The following is a 15,147-nucleotide window of genomic DNA, read 5'->3' as shown; positions in this document are numbered from 1 at the left end:
GGAGAGAGCAGAAAACAGGTTCCCACGGGAACGATGGCGTCCAGGATGGCTTGGTGAGGGCTCCGACGTTACAGCAGCACGTGCGTATTTGCCCCCGTCATTGTGTTTCTCTGAGGGCAAGGCTGTGTCCTGCTTTGGCTCCCACAGCAAGTCAGACTGTTTCAGGTCCAATAAATGTGTGCAGGGGTTGGGAGAGGGTATAGCTCACTGGTAGAGCGCATGCCTAGCATATGCGAGCTCCTGGGTTCAATCCCCAGTACCTCCATTTAAAAAATAAAATGTGCGAAGTCCACGTGGAGCCAGAAGAACATCACGATGGGTTGGAAGGGTCATGTGCATCTGAAGCGGCGGGTGACCCCTGACGGAGCCACTTTTCCTGGTGAGATGCTGAACTACTTGCTTGGGCTTCAGGAAGCATACTCTTGACTAAGTCTCTTAGAGGGTAAGGTATACAACTTTCAACATCAGGGTTTGAGTCAGTCTGGTTCTAGCAGGAAGCAGATGGCACACACAAGTGGTGAAATTTGAAGAACATTTTATGAAGAGACGATTAGGAAATGTGTGTCCCAGGGTTAAAGGAAGCAAGTGACGAGCACGCACCCTGGGACTAGCAGTGACAGCACAGTGCCCCCATCACCCTCAGATCTGAAGGGGAGGGGAGGGGTGGCCTGAGGAACCTGGAAGGGATAACTTGCTAGAGGGAAGGACACCTGACCTGCGCTGAGCCCTCGTAGGGGCACTCGGCCCACCTGTGGCAAGCTGGCAGGGGGAGTGGGGTTGACCTCTCCTTCCCTGTTGGTGCCGCCTGTTGGCCAAACCAAACGAGCAGTCAAGTGACAAGGGACCCCTTTCATTCATTCTCGATGAGCAGCCTTCCTGCGCCAGCACTGGAGGGAGAAGCGTAGCACGTGGATCTGGAGAGGTAAATAGAAAAGAATCTTGCTCTGGGTTTAGAGGGATTTTTCTTGATCCTCTGGTCCTTTTGACACTGAGTAGTTACCGTCCAAATTGCCCGGCACCCTCTTAAGAAATCTTTCCAGGCCTGAAAAATACCAATAAGTCACTGGGCCGTTAGAATCTATTTGATCTCAAAGGCTGTGTGCCCATCACAAATTCATAAAAAGGAAGTACTTTTTTTGAAGCATTACTCCCTTTGTCTTCCTCTTTTTTTTTTTTTTTTTTTTACTTTATTAAAAACTCCATTGGAATGAAGAGAGTGAGACACGGAGGGCAAGTCTCCAAGTCCTGGCTCTTTGACAGGCAGTGGTTCTCCGTTGCCAGGGCAACTCGCTCAGCAGGGGAGTTGTGTACATCCCGCCTCTGTTACCCTTAGAGTGCTGGGCCCCTCTCTGAAGGCACCGGCGTTGTCTTGATGCTCCTTGGCATCCATGCGTCTGATGGATGCGGAGGGAAGGATTTCCATGGAGATGGGAAGCCCGCTGTACCTGTCCCCTTCTCTCCTTGGACTCTCATTCCCTCTTCAGATCACTTTAATCTGCCTTCGATTTCTCTCCTTGCTGCTGAAAGAACTCCTACCAAAGCTTCCTAACTTGCAAATTTCTTTAATCTATATGCAACCTGTGACACTCAGCCATCATGCTCAATGTGTTGATTTCCCAACAACTGTGTCTCTGGGTCTCTCTGCAGCCCCACAATAGCTTCTCGAGTTGCCTGTTGTGCGTCTCCACCCAAACGGATCTCCCCCTGGTACCTCAAACTTAGCGTGTCCTAAACTGAACTCATAATCTCCTCCCCAGTCTGCTTCTCCCCTCTCCGCGCTAGAGCAGACGGTGGCGTCACGGCACCACCGTCTTGCTGGTTGCCCAGACTGGATGCCCTGGCACCACCTTGCCACTCCCTTCTCCCCTCACTCCGCACTGTGCCCCACAGCCAGTCTTCCATCAAGTGCTGTGGGTTCTGCTTCTGAAGGAGCTCCTGAATCCTCTCTTTATTACTGTTCTCATACTTTCTTCTGGTCCAGCATCTCGTTAACCCTTCCCTGAGTTATGACAACATCCTCTATAGTGTTTCTCCCGTCCAACTCACCCTCAGGTTTATTATAAAACAGCTACTTCTCTTGCTGAAAACTCTTTGATGAATAAGCGTGTGAAAAGATGTTCAAGGTCATTCATCCTGAGATATCCCTACAAATCAAAACCATCATGAGACCACTTCATACCCGGTAGGGTGGCCATGATAAAAAAGACAGACAATAGCACATGTTGGTGGGGATTCTGGAGAAATTGGAACATTTTGCAGAATATCACACTGCAATGCGATTGCAATGTAATGTAACATAATTCCATTGCTAATGAGAGTATAAAATGGTTCTGCTGCTTTGGAAAACAGTTTAGCCATTCCTCAAAATGTTCCAACATAGAGCTACCATATAACTCAGCATTCCCCCCCCCTCAGATTGTATCCAAGAAAAATGGAGATACATGTCTACACAAACACTTATTCACGAAGTACACAGCAGTGTTATTCACAATAGCCAAAAAAGTTGAAGCAATCCAAATGTCCCAGCATGGGGGAGGGTATAGCTCGGTGGTAGAGTGTGTGCCAGCATGCAAGAGGTCCTGGGTTCAATCCCCAGTCCCTCCACTAAATAAACGAACAAACAAACCAAATCCCCCCCCAAAGCCCCAAACAACAAATAAAATCCCATTAGTTGATGAATGGATAAACAAAGTGTGTTACATCCATACAAGGGACTGTTACTTGGCAACGAGAAAAGACTGAGGTAGTAGGACACGCTACAACATGGATGAAGCTTTAAAGCATTATGCTGAGTGACAGAAGCCAGTCTCAAAAGATGACATATCGTATGATGTGATGAATGTGAAATGTCCAAAACAGGCAAATCTGCAGAGACAGAAAGTAGATTAGTGGTTGCCTAGGGCAGGTGGGGTATTGGTGGCAGAGAACGAGGAGTCTTTTGGGGCCATGAAAATGTTCTAATATGAGACGGTGGTGATAGTTTCACAGCTCTGTGAATATACAAAAAAAAACACTGAATTATAAACTTTAAAAAAGGTCAGTGGTATGGTGTGTGTCTTGTCTCTCATGTCTCAGTAAAGCCTTAGAAACATCTCTAATGGCTGCCTCCTGCCCACAGAATGAAGCCCACGATCCAGAGAGCGGTGTAGGATCTTTGAACCCATGTCCAGCTCCCTTTTTACATCTAGCCACTTCCCCTGCACCCCTTTTGCCTCTGTGCCTGATGCATGGTTCACAGAGAATCTCTTGCCTTTAGCAGATTTTGCCAGGTTCCTAGGCACCCCAAACCCATTGTTTGTGCTGCACCCTCTGCCTCTCACACTGTAGCTTGTCCACCCGGAGAACTCCTACTCATCTGTCAAAGCCCAGCCCGCATATCACACTCTTTGGCTTTCCTACCCGCCCCAGTTAGGTTTAATTGCTTTCTTATGTGTGTTTTCATCGCCTTTGAGAAGTGTGTTGATGATAGCACTTGTCTTATATTTGAGATGTTTATGTGTCGTTCCCCATAATGGACTGTGAGCTTTTCCGGAGATGTGCCAGTATTTCACTTACTTGTCTTTCTGTCTCAAGCATCCAGAAGGGGGTGAGAATAGTAGCGCACAGTCAGTGCCTGATAAAAGCAGCTGAAGTCGAATTCAGTCAAGGGGACCAGCGGGGAGGTCCTGATGGGCAGCAGTAAGGGGCTTTTCTAGAGTTACGACAGTGGTGATGCGGATAAGAAAACGAAAACTGTATCATTTGTGACCTGTGAAAGTTGCCTTCACTCCTGAGAACAGAGCGGCTTGTCACCTTAGCTCATTTCTACCTCGTGCCTTAATAGGACCATGTGTTTAAGCTGGGTGCACGGGGTGAGGAAAGAGGAGGATGGAAGGGTAGTTGATGGGATTCCGAGGGACAGAGTGGAGAACCTACAACATGCCTGATGTTGTGACGCTAGACGCCAATGATGATCAGATGTACGTGGCTAAAATTAAAGCTGCTGATTGTCATTGGCATCTGGTATAATAAAACCCATCACGTGGCAGGTACTCAGTAAACATTTATGCAAATGAAGAAAGAAAGCTTTTCCTACGATCACAGGTCACCTTTGCCCTGTATAGCATTTAGCATTCTGCAGAGAGCTGGCCCTGCTCAGAGCCTGGCGTGGCCCCCGGCTGACCACGCTGTTGGAAGATCCAGATTCCATCTCCGTCTTTCTTCCAGGCCTCTGGTCGGGGCTGGCTCTCTGCTCTTGGTTTCAGGCCTTTGCTCCTTTTCCTCCCTTTACAAGCCGAGGTGGCCAGTAGGAGGCACTCAACTCATGCCCCTCCTCTGCCCCTGACTCCCCTTCTGTCTTGTGCCCGTGGCCAGGTTCTTTGGAGCTTGGAGTAGGGAAGCTGAGGCTGAGGTAGCACGTGATCTGAGAGCATCCCCACCGGCTGGGCCCAGAGGTCACCTCTCACCTTTTCTGCCTCTTCCTCCTCACATCCATCCTCCAACTCAATGGGAGGACCATTGTGCATCGCCCATTAAATTTTATTATTTTTTTAATTGAGGGTGGGGAGGTAATTACGTTTATTTCTTTCTTTCTTTTTAGAGGAGGTGCTGAGGATTGAACCCAGGACCTTGCGCATGCTAAGCATGTGCTCTGTCCCTTGAGCCATACCCTCCCTGCAGTTATGCCCATTTAAAATCACAGCTTTCCACGCCTGGGGGTAGCCTGGCCCACGCTGTCCTTCAGATCAGCCGGTACCCCGATCTGATGGGCCAGGGGTCTTCCAGCCCGGGACTTCCAGGCGGTCAACAGCCATCAGCAGCTTTCACCTGAGCCCCGTGGGCTGCGCTGTCAGAGCCAGGCGAGGACTGGGAGGGGCTGGATCCCTGTACTTCCGCAGATAATAGCCTTGCCTTCTTTGCAACGGGACGAGCCCTCGATTTTGGAATAACCTCCATCTCTGGCTGTCCCAGCGTGGTTTCCTTCCCACTGGCCTTTTGTTCTCACACCGCTTATAATGACCCAGGCTGAAGAGGGGTCCGGCTGCCCGGCTCTTCCGTTTGCCCCACTTTTGACCGGCCTAATTATTTCTGTGGGTCTCCGAAGCTTGGCCTGGAGCCATTAAAGAAGAAAGAGGCTTGTCGTAGGCTGTGGGCAGTCTTGCTGTTGAGTTTCTTGTTTCCTTTTACATGAGTACGTGCTCTAGTTCAAGAAGTCTGTGTGGACATGTCAGGAGGAGGGGCTAGCTTGTCTCTCAGCACTTTCTCTACCCACCGCCACCCCCTCAACTTACAGGGTGCCTGCATCCCGTTTGTCACGTGACCCAGTGCACATCACAGGTGCCTGTTCGGGAAGCCCTGGGGTAAACAGATGAGGCTCTTCGTGGCTGAGGATAACCATCCTTAGGGTCTAGCCAGGCATCTCTGGACTCCAGACACCTCTGGACTCCAGACACCTGAGGGCTGGGGCCCTTGTACCTGTGCACACCTGTGCCCCATCTGTGATAACCCAGTGAACTCGGGGACACAGTGCCCAGGAGGCCACATGTGGCCTTTCTAGTGGGCTTCTTGCCTCAACCACCTCAGCCAGGATTCCTGCATCCCTGGGGCCACCGGTGCTCAGCCTCCCTGCATCTCCTGGCCTCACTAAGCTCCTCAGGGATGGGCAGTCTTTACCATCCACCTCACGTGTATCACCCTCATTGTTGGCGTCGTGTTTCCTAAATATTCTCCAGATTCCGCCTCTCTCCTGAAGTGGGGGGCCAGGACTACATGCCATCTTTAGGATGGGGACGGATGGGGACCACTTGTGCTTCAGGTTTCAAATCCACCCTGCATCCCCAGCACAATGGCTGAGGCTCTCCTCTGACCTTGGCTCCCCTTTCTCACGTGCTACTGTCTGCTTTTTCTCATCTGAATTTTTTTTTTCCCCAACACAAGCTTTGTGAAATTTATTGTCCGGGAAGATACGACAACTCAGCATTTTGATTTTACAGAAAGAAGTCTTTCGTAAAATCCAAGAAGAAATTCTGGAATAAAAGAGATAAATCCTAGTAAGAAAGAGTATCTTGAGTTTTTCTTTTTTGGTGAAATTCTCTGGAATGATTTTTTTTAACATTTTTTATTGATTTATAATCATTTTACAATGTTGTGTCAAATTCCAGTGTAGAGCACAATTTTTCAGTTACACATGAACATGTGTATATTGTCACATTTTTTTTTCTTTTCTCATCTGAATTTGTTTATAATTTCACTTGGAGCGGACACTTTGACTCTCCTGTTCTCCCCTCCCTTCCCCCCCCCCATCAGAACGGAGGCCTGATGCCTCCAGATCTGGGGCTCCTCACCTCTAACTCAGAATCCCGACGTCCTCCAGACGTCATGCTGGGCTCGCAGCACGCACACCCTTTCCTCTCTCCGAGAGCATCCTTCGGTCTCGTGGAATTATTTAGGAAACACATCGAGCCGTTGTTCTGCAGCGGTTTTCATTCTTGCTGTTTTACACTTTTTTCCTGTCTTCCTTCCTGGACGGCTGTACTCCATCATTTTTGTTTCTAGGAGGTTTCTGGAAGCTTTAAGCTGATTTTATCTACTTGGCATATTTCTCCGTTTCCTCCCCCATCCATTCCTCTTTCCCACGTCCCTTTGCTCTCTATCCAATATGGGAGAAAATGCAAGCAGGCAATCAGAAAATGAGTGGGTGCTTGGAGTTGGGGGTGGGAGGGCTGTGGCTTATGTTAATCCACGGTAGGTGTGATGACCACCTACGTTAAGACGTCCTGCAGTACCTGGTACCCATAAGTTTGCTCACCACCGGTAGCGTATTTTCAAGAGTCGTAATAATTTTGATCTTGTCAATGGTGGAGGGCAAATAGATTCTGATTCCTGAGAGAGGAAGAGAGAAACCAAAATGGTTTTGGTTTGTTGGCTTGTTTTATAAATGCCTCATTATATTCCACATAGAGCTTCTTCAATTAAAAAGTAATAGGGATTTTTTTTTTAGCACTGTGTCTAGCTGAGAACTGCAGCCTCCTGTTTGACAGTCTGCTCAGCAAACTGCAGGTCTCTCCTTTGGCCTTGAACTTGAACGTGTGGTCATTTCAGCGTGAGGGGGTGGGGTGGTGAGTCAGAGGACCACTCGGGCTGGAGCACAGTCGCTCATTACGCTGTGTCCGCAACGACGGCCACCTCCTTAGCGGCTGAGTGATGTGGTCTGGTCCCCTGTGTCGTGCCTGCTGTACTGATAAACCGCGAAGCATTTTCTGTTTACCAGTCCAGCATCCTGTCTCCATTGTGGTTACTGAAAGAAAGTCCTGATTCTGCGCTTTCATTCATGAATGAAAGTGATTGCTTTAAAGACTTCATTTTTTTTTCCACAGAGGCCATATTTTAACCCAGCTTCACAGATTAGTCCTTCATGACAATAGAAGACCGGATCTTTGAGGCAAGGGAGCATTTGGGGATCCTATCTTGTTTCCAAATGCATGGCTTTATGCAAGGCTGGAATCTTCCTTTTCTTGCCACAGCCAGCAAAGCTAACAAGTTTGTTCCCTGGTGCGTGAAGCATACGTCTCTGAAAGCACCTAGACCAGCTCGCCATTTACCCAATACCATTTCAGGTTTTCTTGTCAGTTATAAGTCAGGCGTTCTTGAATCTTGGAGGCGCCTGGAGGCAAAAGAACTGACGTGAAATGGTTAATTCTGGAAGAGTGTGCCCAGGAGGGGGAGCCACCTGGGTGCAGGGGTTACCTGGTGGGCTGCAGGCTGGGCGGGGAGTGGAGGTGTGAAATGAGTTAGAGCTTTTGTGAAAGTTTCTGAGCATCACAGCTGAAAGATTTTTGACGTTTCCAGAGCAACCGCTTTATGTTATACTCCGTGCTAAGTGCTTTTCATTTAACGAAATGAAAGCCATGAAATACATCAGCCCCTTTAGGAAGCTCAGCCCGAGGCGCAGACCCTCTAAGATAACGAAGTTAAACATGTCCCCTGTCCCTGGAGGGGAATGCAAGCAGCTGTGTTTTTTCCTAAATAGTCATCCTCATTATTGAGGACCTTTTATGTGCCAGGCACTGAGCTAAGCACATGATATACGTCATGTCACTGAATCCTCCCAAAAGCCCAAGGAGGTGGGGTTCTGAGGCCCCATTCTGTATGGCTTTTGCTGCATAGCAAAACTCCCCAACCCTTAAAATGACTTCAGATGGCAGCAGTCTTTCGCTTTGACCATGAATCTACGAGGTGGGCTCAGCTGTGCCAGCTCCTCCCTGCTCCCTGTGGCATCAGCTGGGCGATTGCCTGGGCTGGAAGACCCCTTCTGAGACCACTCTCTCCCTTGACGGGCAAGGGGGTGCGGACTGTCGGCCAGGAGTTCAGTCCGCTCCGCTGGGCCTGCGTGCACATGGAGCTGCCTGGGCTCTCCCGCAGGACAGCAACGGGGCTCCTAGGGCAAGGATTCCAAACAGGTGTAGAAGCTGCCACTGTCTGAAGACTGACACAGCATCACTTGTGGCATCTTCTGTTGGTCAAGCAGACGCAGAGCCTCCTCAGGTGCGAGGCGAGGAGACAGAGACCACAGCTCCCAGTGGGTTGGGTCAAAGAACTGGCAGCCATCTTTATTCTGCCAGAGGCCCAGAGAGGTTAAGTGTCCTGCCCTGGATCACACAGCATCTGGATCAGTCCAGATGTCTGTACCTTTTCCTGCCATTAACTGGGCTGTTGTGTCCTTGCCCATCCCAGCTACAGAGGCCCAGTGACGCAGATTCTAGAAACATTCCTAAATCACTTCACCTGTATTTGGAATTGACTTTTAAGAACAACCTTGGAAGAATCCTAGGGTTGAGAAGAAAAGACCCAGGGTTGTGTGAGAACCATTTTTAGTTGGGGGAAGGATGGTTGTGTAGGTCACAGCGTGACTTATATTCTGTGTCCTGAGTTTACAGAAAAAAGTTTGTTGACCTCTGTTCTGGAAGGGAGAGTCTGGACCTGTGTTACTAGGTGTACCGGAGAAGAATTTTCTGTCTAGAGTGGTCCATGCGTCGGATCAGGAGCTCTCAGCTGAAGGCTGTGTGCAGGGAAAGGGTTGTGCCCAGGGCATTGCTGTCAGTGCTGTGCTGGTAAATGTGTAACAACCGGCTTTCCAGGCAAGAAAAACCCTGATTGCTAATGTTTGTCTACTCCTTTGGTACAGATCCCTCCGTGGCCAATCTCCAGTTCTGACATGATGTCACTCAAAGTAGAGTTGGGAAGTGGTGCACATAATCGGTTCCCGGAGTGCCACTTAACCACTGTGATGGGTTCAGGGACTCAATGGGAAGTCATGCTGCCCTCAGGTAGCACCCAGTGTGGAGACATGCAGGGAACAGTAGTCCTGGAAAAAGCTTTGACAGTCCGTCTACCTCTCTGGGCTCACAAGCAGCCATTGTTAGTATCTGCAAGTGCAGAAAGGTTAAGTACTGTGCCCTGGATCACACTGCTCCTGAACTCCACCTGCTGTTTCACTGTCCTCACATTTGGTTTAGAAAATCTTGATTTCTACAAAAGTGATACATTGGACTGCATCCAAATTTAGAACTTCTGTTTAAGAAAACAACACTTTAAGCCAAGCAAAAGAGGAAATGGCAGAGTGGAAGAAAACATTTGGAATCTTAAAAGAGCCAGGTCTAGTATGAGGGGGATGTAAGGAACACCTATCAATCCATTAAAATCAAAAACAAAGACAGTCCAATAGGAAAATGAGCAAAGGATGTGGATGGTTTACACCCACTCAAGTACAAAAGGCTGACAAACATATAAAATATGATTAGTCTTTTAATACAAAAGAGTCCATCTCTCTACTAAGCAGGAAAATGTGGGATAAAACAGTGATTCCTTTATTTCATCCATCAAATTGGCCCAAAGTGATAGTAACCGAGCAAGTGATTGCCGTGGTTCCCCGGCACGTTCATCCACTGCAGCTGGAAGAGCAGAGCTGATTCTAAAAACCAGACGTGACCATGACGCAGAAATTCCAAACTGGGCTGTATGTCCTGGGGCCTAGAAAAACCCTCACAGTTTCAGAGGAAGCAGGCACACAAAAAATCATCACCTTGTAGTTTGTGACAGTGAAAAACTGGAAACAACAGAAAGGCCTCAGTCGGGGAATGGCTAAGTGAACTCTGAGCTAGAAAGGAGGACACAGGAGCTCTGTACCAACAGGCACGGCTGACATGAGCTAGCAAGCTGCAGAACAGGGCATACGGTCTGGTACCATTTATGTTCTTAAAGTGTAGATGAAACGGAACGTATGTGGAAAGTTCTGGAGGGCTGTACACCGTATGCCTTACAGTGTGTAGCTATGCTCCTTGACGGATGATGGGGTTATGTCCCGATAAACCCACTGTGAGTTGAAAACGCATTGAATACACCCAACCTCCCGAGCACCACAGCTTAGCCTGGCCGCCCGTACACGTGCTCAGAACACGCACAGTTGGGCATTGTCTTGAGTTTCAGCTCAAGAATAATTACCTTCCTCTTCTCACCAGAAGCAGGAGACACAGATGGGCATTTTGTAGACGGGATGGGATTTGAAACATAAAACACAATATGCAATAAATGCTGGCAACACGGTACCCTGTGAGCATCGGTCGGTTTCCCGGGTGATCGCGTGGCGGATTGGGAGCTGGGGCTGCCCAGCCTCAGGGGAGAGGGTCACACCAGGTACCGCTAGCCCCAGAAAAGGTCAACATTCAAACCTCGAAGTACGGTTTCTACTGAATGCTTATTGCTTTTGCACCGTCATAAAGTTGAAAAATCCTTAAGTTGAATTGGAACCATCTATACTTTGGAGATGGGAAAAGGAAGGGAGGGAAAGGGCTAGGATTGAAGAGGAGGGTGGATTAAAGGAACTTTAGTTTTATATATGGATGCTAATTTTTCTTCAGTCTTTATTATTATTATTTTTCTTAATGGAGGTGCTGGGACTCGAACCCAGGACCTTGTGCATGCTAAGCAAACATTCTACCACTGAGCTAATTCCCTCCACCGATGTTAATTTTTCTTAAGGAGAATGTATGTATGTATTTCTGGTATAATATTTTTAAGAGACCAAGTTAAAGTGCAGTTCTTCCCACGTGGAACAGCTTCTGTAAGGGACATGCCATCCCTCTGGCTAAGCCCACATCTACCAGGTGGGCCATGCAGGGGCCAGAGGGAGGCGGGGTCTGAGAGTGGTGGTCACTTTGGCCCATGAGCTTGAACTTCCCTTGAACTCTCACTTCCATACAAGCCTCAGCGTTCCCTTAACACTTTTGCCTAAGCAAGAAAAGGCTTGGGGCTTTAATTTCCTGTTGCACAATCGAGGCTGGACAGGGACGAGGGAACTAGGGTCACACTAGATGGGGTTGGGTTGGGGTTGCCAGCACTGCCCGCCCTGCTTACCCCCCACCCCCAGCTGCTCTCAAGTGTGTCTGGATTCCGCTACATCCAGACCCAAGGAAATGGAGCCAAGGCACCCTTCCAATTTACCCATTTCATCTCTAAGAACCCACCTCTTCCCCAGATTTTTGGCCCCAGGAATGTCTTCCCATTTCAGGAAAACTCTTACGTGTAACCGTGAGCGAGACTGCCGCATTTTTCTACTGTTAGCCTGAGAGCCGCCTCAGAATCCCATGCCATGTGATGGCATCTGGACAAGAGATACCCAGAGTGGCTTTGAGGGTTTTCCTCACCCAGACACCTGTGGCTAAGAGGAGTAAGACCAAGGATGGATGCATGGAACACTGACACACCTAACTGCATGCCAGACACGCGTATCCTACAGCCCATTATCTCCGTCATCCCCAGTAATAAGAAACAGGAGGTATTAATATTCCTACTCTATAAACAAAGAAACTGAGCCTCAGAAAGTAACTCAGCCTATATTCTGAGGTCAGAGTCCAGGTTGAAACCCAGAATGCCTGCCTCCAATGCTTTTTAACTTGAGCCCTTTGCTTCCTTTAGGGATTTCATTCCAGAAACCTTCAGAAGTCTCCAGCTGGCTTTTTACACCACTTCCCTGGGTGAAATGAAATGAAAGATCATCTCCCCCATGAATTTTGAGTGCCAGGCATTCTTTTCCATGAGAATCCCCAGAGCTCCTTTTAAGTTGTTACTTGAATTTGAGGTGAAAACAGACAGCAGATGTTTTGCAGATAGAGTTGGCATTTTGGATGCAAAGGAGGCAGGGCTAATTCTAGAGGAAGCGTTCAGAAACTCCTATATTATTTATGTGACTTGAGGCAACCGTATGTAACCAAAGAATGGTGTTCTCAAAAACCCCTGATCTACTTAGTAAAATTCAATTCACACCTATTTCACAGATGCAAAAAGGAGGGTATTGTACTGTTTCTTTCCTTTGTTTTGCGTTCCGCGAAGTCCTCAGTTACCTGGGGAGTTTGAATTAGAGTGTGAGAGGTGAGAATGTGAAAACCCTTCAGGACTTCCCCTAGATGAACAAGAAACAGCATTCAGCCCTCCGTGATGACAGTGGAGCACTGAGTTTTAATTTCTGAATTATTTGGAGGCAGAGCCAAGAAGTGGTTGGGCACTTCCCCTCATAGCTTCACAGCACGGTCCACCAGGAGGGTTAGATTTCGAAGAAGAATCATCTCCAGGTGTTGGGGCAACTACTTCAGAATGGGAGCAGATCTGCATTTCTCTCCACATTTTTCTGACCTGAGATTAAAAGTCTTTATAATAGTGCAAGAATGAACCCCTCATTCATAGGAGAATCTGACAGCAAGACTAACAAAACATCAGTGGTGTCTAATAGTCTTCCCTCTTTGTTGCTTCCTCTCCTTTTCTTGAGTTGCTTTATCCATCTTGTAAAATTTTGTTTGTAGCCTGTGAGCAGTTACTACTTGTAGTGGGTTAAATTGTGCCCCACCCCACCCTCCCGAAAAGCATACAGTGAAGCTCTACCCTCCAGTACCTCACAATGTGCCCTTGTTCAAAAGCAAAGCCTTAGCAGATGGAATCAGGCTAAAATGAGGCCCTAATGTAGTGCGACTGGTGTCCTTACCTAAAGGGGGAAACTTGGGCATAGACACAGATATGCACAGAGGGAAGGTGGTTTGGAGAGACACAGAGAGAAAGGCTACGTGAAGACAGAGGATTTGAGTGATGCATGGACGACCAAGGAACGCCCGAGGTTGCTGGCAGATTAGTAAAAGCTAGGAAGCAGCAAGGAAGATTCCCCGGTAGGTTTCAGAGGGAGTGAGGCCCTGCTGATGCCTTGATTTCGAACTTCTAGCTTCCAGATCTGTGAGACAATCAATTTCTGTTTTTTGAAGCCACCCCGTTAGTGCAGCCCTAGTGCACTGATACAGCTGCCTGCACCCAGCCCTTATAAAACACGCACGTAGGAGAAGTAAGATTGAGAATTGCTGTTCATCTGTCAGAGTTAGCGTGACATGACAGTTTCCAAAGACGGCTGCAGCATCATCTGCTGTCCTCTGTGTCTGCCTGGACCCTTGAAATTTCCCCTTCAAGATGAGTTCTAAGTCCCCTCCCTTGGAATCTGGATGGGCTGTGACTCCCTTTTGATGCTCTGCAACTTCTTAGGTAGCTTCCACCCAGTTTGCTGGAACACTTGCTCTGGTGCCCTGAACTGCCATGTAAATGGTCCACTTGTCTTGAGTCCGCCAAGCCCATACTACCCCAAATGGAGAGACCACATGCAGACAAGAGGCCACATGGAGAGAGGCTCAGACAGTCCCAGATGCTCCGGCACACCTGGAATTTCAGCTTCAGGCACTGTTTGGTTGCGCCCCCATGACAGACTCTGAGCCAGAGCTGCCCATCCCAACTCTTCCTGGATTCGTGATCCATAGAAACCTTAAGAGATAATAAAATGACTGCAGTGTCTTAAGTCGCTAAGTTCTGGGGAGATTTGTTACACAGCAGTTGATAACTGGGCAGGTAGTGTACTCTGGGCTTTGCATTGGTTGCTTTCTGTTCATTTTAATTTTAAAAAAATGGTTTGCATTTTTACTTCTGACTAAGTAGATTTATATTTAGAGCAGATTACAACCACAAAATCTCAGTGGCTTAATATAGTATTTCTCACTTGCTCAAAATCCAATGTGTTGGTAACAGGTTGGGTGGCTCTCCTCCAAGCATTGACTCAGGGATCCATATTCCTTCTACCTGATGTCTCTACTGTCCCCAGTCCTCCATGGGGTCCTCTGCTGGGTCATCTGTGTTCAGGTGGGCAAAGAGAGAGGGAAGAGGGAGAGTGGAGGATCGTGTGAGGTATTTCTGGGGCCAGGCCTGAAAGTGGGATGCTGCACTGGCTGGAACTGTTCCTGGACACAAAGGAGCTGGGAAGCGCAGGTTAGCTGTGCACCCAGGAGGAAAGGTAAGTGGCTGGGAGCATAGCTCTGCTGCCTTCACACACAGACTCATAGAACCTCAAAGCATAAGAGCTGGAAGGAACCCAAGAGATGGGCTTCTCCAAGTGTGGTCCACGAGCATCAGGATCATCTGAGGGACTTGTTAAAATGCAAATTCTGGGGCTCCCCCACCTGCTGAGTCAGAACCTCAGGAAGTGGGTTCCAGGGAATTGCATTTGTGCCAGATTCCTCTGATTTGTGTTATGTATGTTGCAGCAAAGTGTGTTACAGCTCAATGTTGCAGCTCAGTTGTGACAGCAACCTGAATTCTGACGAGAGACCAATCAACACTCAGAGGGTTGGAGAACTCAGGTTTATTACACTGGTGGGCCCAGAGGAGTTAACACTCCAAGCTCTGGACCCTGTCTGTAGGTTTACACAGCCTTTTATAGGCTGCTAGTCCAGGCTTTGCAACATTATATGCAAATAAGGTGTAACAGAGTTGACTAGTCAGGAAGGAGCTTTTTAGAAGTGGACCAATCAGGAGTGAGCTTTATGCAAATGAGGTGTTACAAATGGACCAAACAGGGGTGAGCTCAGGGAACCAATAGAATCTTAGGGGTAAGTTCCACTTGCTTAGAAGCAAGCCATTTTATAGAGGCAAAAAGCCAGATAATGCCACCGGGCCAAGGAACCAGATGGCGCTGGCAGGAAAGTAGTGGCCCTGCCTGGGGGTCCTGCTGGTCTTTTTCATGGGGCTTCCCACCTCATGTACACTAAGGTTATAGAATCACTTGACCTAGCTGTTCAACCCTCTCATTTT

The 15,147-nt window shown here is 48.2% G+C and overlaps 1 protein-coding gene across 6 annotated transcripts in view; it reads left to right on the top strand.

Moving 5' to 3' along the window:
* The window catches only part of DAPK1 (death associated protein kinase 1), a 179,868-nt gene that overhangs the window by 101,617 nt on the left and 63,104 nt on the right, over positions 1–15,147 (top strand). The gene's annotated exons all lie outside the window — the stretch shown is intronic.

Source organism: Vicugna pacos, chromosome 4 (genome assembly GCF_048564905.1).
Source record: "Vicugna pacos chromosome 4, VicPac4, whole genome shotgun sequence".
In the NCBI taxonomy this organism is placed as follows: Eukaryota; Metazoa; Chordata; class Mammalia; order Artiodactyla; family Camelidae; genus Vicugna; species Vicugna pacos.
Note: the sequence above shows the minus strand (reverse complement) of the source record. Positions and strands in the feature narration are given on the sequence as shown.